Source organism: Oratosquilla oratoria, chromosome 29 (genome assembly GCF_046742065.1).
Source record: "Oratosquilla oratoria isolate Oo_2021 chromosome 29, ASM4674206v1, whole genome shotgun sequence".
NCBI lineage: Eukaryota > Metazoa > Arthropoda > Malacostraca > Stomatopoda > Squillidae > Oratosquilla > Oratosquilla oratoria.
In genome coordinates, this window is record NC_134805.1 from 30595291 (window position 1) to 30602790 (window position 7500).

Sequence of the window (7500 nt, forward strand, 5' to 3'; positions counted from 1 at the left end):
TCCAAAAAGTTTCTCATAATATCCACCAAAACTTCAAGTGTGTATGTATGGTTGTTTGCTGTACTAACTTGATTTTGATATTATATCTCTCTTTGAAATACAGGAATCTTGCGGCGCACATAATAAACTCAATACTTTAATCAGAATAAAAAGTTTACCTAAATGTTGCACACAAACACAATGTTATGGATGACAAATGTTTTACATCGCTTTTGTTTCAATATCTTGAGTTCAGGTATATATGAACGTATATCATATATATATATATATATATATATATATATATATATTGTGCGTGCGTGTGTGTGTGTATTCACCTCGGATCTGCTGCAGTCTCTGTCGAGACAGCCAGACACCACCCTACGGCAGTGAGCTCAGAGCTCATTATTTGCCGATCTCTGGGTAGGTCTGAGACCACTCACACACCACACACCGGGACAGCAAGGTCACAACTCCTTGACTAACGTCCCGTACCTACTCACTGCTAGGTGAACAGGGGTTACACGTGAAAGGAGACAAACCCAACTTATCTCCGCCCGGCCGGGGAATCGAACCCCGGTTCTCCGGCTTGTGAGACCAGTGCTTTACCAATCCGCCACCGGTGTGTGTGTGTGTGTGTGTGTGTGTGTGTGTGTGTGTGTATGTGTGTGTAAGTACACAATTTCTATAAATATGATCACATCCTTATATGTAGCATATACACTGGATATAAAATCTTTATCTTGACCATATTCTACAGAGTCGGGGGACACCCTCTCTTTGGTTACAAGAACAAAGGAGAAGCCGAGTGTAGAGTTTTGTTCATCCTTTTGTCTTTGTCGGTTTTCCATTGTGATCTTCATGCAATTTCTTCCTTCCCGTGACTTAACAAGGCAAAGAAAAATTGCTACAGTGATACAACAAGCAAATCTTTCGTTCGGTTGTGTAGCCTGAGTTAGGTCTTTGTTGATATTTTTGTTTAACGAAATAAGTTGACAATAGCCAAAGGAGAGGCAAGTCCGACGTAGTTATGGACCAAAAGGTCTCCGGTCGGCATGCTTATCTTTTGTAATCGTTTGTCACTATGAGTACCCAGAGATATGTATTAATGGTTAATTTCACCCCTTAGTTATACAGGACGTTTCTCTCGTTCCAATTATATGTCGGCAGGAGATAGAAATATACAAGTCATCAATAGTTTAATGAATTTCCTTGATAGAAATAAATAGAATATTGTAGTTGACGATAGAAATGCCGGAAATTGGCAAATGGACAGATAAAAATCAACAACAAAAACACTTCCTACATGAGTATTTTTGAAGAAATTTATTTAAGAAAAATTAGAACTTTTACACACTATGAATCTATATCATTACACCAGTTTGTTAATAACATCTTTTTGAGGCTCATTCTACACATTTCTTCCATTGTAAATTACGAAAATGTCACATGAGCTTGTTCGAAACTGAAGTAATTTAAACTTCGTTTCAGATTTATTTATTAAACTCTCACTCAGTTTGAGAAATCTTCTATAACTAAAGTTCTTGGAACCTAACAGCTATTAATGATCTGTATCAGGTGACTACACAAAAGAGAGAAAAATCACACACACACACACACACACACACACACACACACACACACACACACACGCACACACTCACTCGGTGGCGCGGTTGGTAGAGTCCCAGACTGTCAGTATTGCGGTACCGGTGGTACCTGGTTCGAATCCTGCCCAGGGCTGAATTTATTTCAGTATCGCTGCGCTTCGAGTCGTTACTCCAACTCTTGTGGGCGGGGAGTTGAGTGTGTGTGTGCGTGTAAGGTCATAGCATTACCCATAGATTGGTCATACGAGCTCTGAGCTCTCTTCCGGGAGGGAAATAGCTGTCGATCATGAGTCCAATACGTGATCCAAAGACCAAGGTGACCAAGGTGAATCACACACACACACACAAATATTATATATATATATATATATATATATATATATATATATATATATATAGAGAGAGAGAGAGAGAGAGAGAGAGAGAGAGGAAGGGGGAGAGGGTATGGAGGAAAAAGGAAAGCAGAAAGAAACAAAGCAAGTCATTTGTAATGAAAAGACAAATGGTTACCAAACCAAATCAAGACGCTGACCTACTTACGACACCCCTGTTTTTTGAACATCACATACATAGATACATGTATGCATACATACATACATACATACATAAACCATTAGCACACCTTGTACCTTTACTTTCATTACTATCGTTACCGTTCCCAATGGCACTACCATTACTATTATCATTGGACTACCACTAAAAACTACCGCTACTATTACCATTACCCCTACCACGACTACACTATTCATCTCCATTACCACCTCCACAATATTACCTTAGCCATCACCGCCTGTAGCAATTTTCTTGCATTTACTTCTAAAAATATGTGTAATAAATTAGATATACACTATGAATCACATTAATTCGTAAATTCGCTGTAGTCACTTGATGATAGATTATCTAATCTTCTGTCATTAATACGTAGGGTTATCTACAAGCAGACTTCATGATTCTATACTTGATAACATGCGCTCTGAGTTGATCTCTGAGAGAGAGAGTGAGAGACGACCAAGTAACCATGGCAACGAAACCTCACAGCTTCACTTCCTTGATTCTGCCCAGCGGGTGAGTTGAGGTGAGGCTTTACTACAGTGGCGCTTCTATTTCCGCTATCTCCGAGATAATTTGCATGGGGAAGCACTATAAGATGGGTTGTTGGTAAAGATATTTTTTTGTGTCTGAGGTGAGAGTTGTCGTAGGTTTTTCAATCTTGAATGTTTAGTTGTAAATATCTTTATTCTCCATGTGCCAGAATTCTTGAGCGATAGACGCAAATACAGGCATGTATGAGCTAGCATGTAAGCACAAATACACGGGTGCATAAACATACCACATACATACATACATACATACATGTATGCAAACGTACATCTTTATAATCAGTCTCATATTTTTGTTATCCTCCTTTCGTTTATATAGCAAATTTGATCACTGTTCTTACATTATCATTTTGAATCCTTGTCTCCCCATACCTAATATAATTACATTGCCAATATCAGGACTGAAAAATAAATTTTGCCTTAGAAATGACCTATTTATCTTTTCATCATTATTATTATTTGGAAGCTCACTGTCTGAGCGGTTTATGGCGTCGATACTTGCGGCGAAGGTCGAGGTGAGAGCGGTTTGAATCCTGCCACCGGCGAAGTTGAACCAAGGGCATGATTCATTATATTCCCCGGTACAAAGACCTCTGTGAGGGGCACCGGCCTAGCCTCCCGATAGGTGGTGGTGTGACGTTGAACAATATCATATCATATCATATCATATTATTACTTCCAAAAACCTTCGGTCTTCAACCTTTCTCGTCGAGCTCAAAGTTGTCTTAACTGCAGACATCCACCAGAAGCAGAGGTTACTTCTAGGACACTTGGCTGTCCTCCCCTGGCTAATTCCTGGCAATCTTATTTAATTTGAGGAAACATGTAGTTCAATGAGATTAAGTTTAATCAATTAATTCTTATTACCTGCCATTTGCGTCCTCAAAAGTTCTTAATTACCTTAAAGAGAAGTACTTCTGAAACTCCTGTGTCCTGAAGTTTAACCTTTTCAGATTACTATCCTCCCTTTTATTAGAGCAACTCCAGTATATTTTCTAGCAGTTCTTTACAAATTTACTTTATCTTTATAAATTATCTAACAACTTTAAAGAGGTATTTTCCGAGGATGTATTCTACACTGTATGTTGACCTACTTTAGTCAAACTCACTCTCTCTCTCTCTCTCTCTCTCTCTCTCTCTCTCTCTCTCTCTCTCTCACACACACACACACACACACACACACACACACACACACACACACACACACACATACACATGCACGCACACACTTCCACAATCTTTCTCTCTCTTCCTCTCTGGCCGCTTTTCTCTTCCCCTCTTTATCTTTCTTATCAAGAGCAGTAAACTTTTAACCTCAATCTCCCTTCCTGCAACTAAGTCATTCAATCCATCATTCACCCAAAGTTCTCATGGTTCCCAAATCCTTCCCCAACATTCAATCAGACTTTCCCTGAGTTACGATATCCTCCTGACGTCAAGACACACTTACAACCTCCTTTGCTACCGAGGAGGAGGCTCAAAGACGAGGAGAACCGCCTGGCGGCAGTGTGAAGATCAAGAGTACTTGAATCGTCTCTCGTCACGTACGCCACATTTATGTATTACTGTTTCCTCGACTCTTAAAGGAGATCACTTCAATATTGAATAGGATCGTCAGGCACCCACTAAGAACCACTAGTTTTCGGGTTCGACCCAAATCGTGAAGCTCTCTGGCTCCTTACGGAGAAAAGTACCCCACATTTATGTATTACTGTTTCCTCGACTGTTAAAGGAGATCACTTCAATATTGAATAGGATCGTCAGGCACCCACTAAGAACCACTAGTTTTTGGGTTACGACCCAAATTGTGAAGCTCTCTGGCTCCTTACGGAGAAAAGTACCCCACATTTATGTATTACTGTTTCCTCGACTGTTAAAGGAGATCACTTCAATATTGAATAGGATCGTCAGGCACCCACTAAGAACCACTAGTTTTTGGGTTACGACCCAAATTGTGAAGTTCTTTGGCCCCTTACGGAAAAAAATAAGAAAATAACGGTTGTAGGGGAGCTTTAAGTTTTTCCCATTAAAATTGTTGTGTAGGCTGAAAAACACACTTAGAGCCATCTGAAAGTGAAGGACAAGTATTTCTGATTACTAACGACGATCTATGTTTACAGAAAACGGCTAATCAAAAAATATATGGATTACATTTTTCAATCTTATACATATTCTATCAAGTTACCTATTTCTCTGATTCTTTCTCTTTCGATTTCTTCTCCATTCTCTCTTCCTTACCCTTTCTCCCTTCCAACCCACACATGCAAATGACATAGTAACACCTAGATTTATGCAAATCCTTTGTCCGAAGCTTCAATAAAACACACTGGACAGCACGTGCTGTATATAGATTAAACGAGAAAGACTTTGTTCAGTCATGCAAGGGATTCCTATGAAAATGAACAGAATGTGAAGAGAAAAGAAGTGAGGTGACAGGAAGTGAAGAGCAAAATAATGAAGAGAGAAAATGAGGGGAGGAATTTGAAAGAAATGAAGTGAAATGAAAGAATGTGGAGAGAGGTTGCGAAGGAAAAGGAAGTGGACTAATGTGAAATGAAAGGAAGAAAATGAAGTTGATTTAAGAAAAGATGAAGGGACGGGAGTGAAATGAAAGAAATAGACAAATTGATGGGAGATAGAGTGAATATAGAGAATTTAAAGAGAGAAAATGAAGATGCAGGAGAGGAAGACCCAAGCTGCGCTGGAAGGACAGACTGAGAGAGGACCTTAAGGATATACAGCTGGAGGAGCAGGAGCAGGTTGATGGACCGAAACAAGTGGAAACGATTAACGAGTACCAGCGACCCTATATGAAAATGGTAAACGTCAACAGGAAAAGAAGAAGAAAGAGAGAAAATAAAGAGATAGAAAATAAGGACACAAGTGAAAGAAATACAAGAAAGTAAAGATTAAAAGAAAGGTAGAAAAAATGAGAGAACGTGAACTGAAGGTAGCTGAAGGGAGAGTGAGTGAAGGAGGAAGTACAGGACGAGGAACGGAATATAGAAGAGATGAAAAGAGAGCCAAAGTGAAAAAGAGTGAAATGGTATGGGAGTAGGGGGACTTCTGGGAGAAAATGAAGTAGAGAAAGATTACAGGAGAAAATCCTAAACACGCTTGAAGCAGGAAATGATATATTAAGCATGACCAAAGTTCTCACCAATTTATGGTTTGTAAATAAAAAGAATATTTTTAAATATCTATTAATTTAATTAGTATATCATATTATGTATATATATATATATATATATATATATATATATATATATATATATATATATATAGAAATATATATATATAAACCACAACAGCCCCAAGCTATCTCGGTGATCTCACCGTTCTGATTTTGCTGATCTAAACCAATCAGTGATTCAACTGCGATCGAATTACACTACAATCTCGATCAAGTACTCAAAGACCTGAAATGGCCAACTGATTATCCACAAGTCGTTTTCTCCCATGTCATGTACTTGGTATATAAATCTCTCTTATACACGGCATCAGTTTAAATTATACAAGAGATTAATTGTCCCACAGCATAATCCCACGCACATTAGGCAGCTAAAGAACACCGTTTTAAAACCAAAAGTGGTTGATAACGGTAAGCAAATTTGATGGAAAATGTGTGGTGGTTTCAGATGCTATATCCATTTACATAGAACGTAAATTATACAGGGTCTGGCTTTCAACCATTATTTCAGTAAACTAAATAAATTAGTCTATGAAAAATCAGGACACACTTATACCATTACCATATACCAGGCACACTTTGCTACTTATATTCATATGCACGTTCCCAATAGACCAAACATACACAAACACAAAAGCACACACACTCACATACACACACACAGACACATACTGACGCGTAGACTTGTATCCCAGTCTCTAAGCTGAGGCTCCATTCGTAAGTCTTTTGCACATATAGTGTGTATTTTTAACTCCCTATTTTAAATTTATATATCAATACATATATATTTCTATCAACTTGTAAAAAATGATCATATCTTTGCTGCTAGTGACAAGTACGTCGAATACAGTTCCATGCTAATGGTGTTATATGTTACAGCAAGAAATTATCATCAAGACAGTTGATTGTCACTTAATAGGCTATGTCTTTTGATATCGTCCAATCCTTGTGCAAAGCTCTAACGGAGATGATGTATTTTGGTAAATCCGAAAGAAAAAGAAAGAAGAAAAAAAAAATTGAAATCCGATATTACGCCTCACATAGTTGCCCCAAATTTGTTCTTCATACTTTGCACCTGGAGAACACGCCCCTTCCTCACTCTCCCTCCAGTTTTCCTCCCTATTTTCATCACACTTTCAGTCCCTTCACAATGTTTTCTTTTTTTTTCCTCTCATTTTATCTTCCTTCGATCCATCAAATCCGCCGTCTTGTTAGAATTTATCCAACAAAGGATATTGCATGGCTGGCAAACTGATGAATGTTTGTAACTGAAAATTTCCCCCAAGGTAAACTCACGTGCAGTGAAGGCTTCAAGAAACATCGAAGACTCTGTGTCTATGGTCTACCAATTTATTTGATGGTACGGGGGGGGATCCCGGCTGGTTCTGGTCTTGTATCAATAGGAGTATCGTCTTATGGTCTGAGGAAGATAAAGGAAAACGAACAAAAGAAGATGACAAAGAAAATGTATCCGACATACAAGTAGCTTACATTTATCCCTTTCCTGGAACAAATCCGACCATCAAACTGTTTTATATCAATACGAGCTTCGCCTAAGAGTCTGCGTAAGATAAAGGAAAAAAAAAGCAAAAGAAGATGAGAAGAAAACGCATCCGACACG

General features: G+C 38.5%; 1 protein-coding gene across 1 annotated transcript in view; it reads left to right on the forward strand.

Annotated features, from left to right (window-relative positions):
- The window catches only part of LOC143040833 (otoferlin-like), a 373699-nt gene that overhangs the window by 36121 nt on the left and 330078 nt on the right, over positions 1 to 7500 (forward strand). The gene's annotated exons all lie outside the window — the stretch shown is intronic.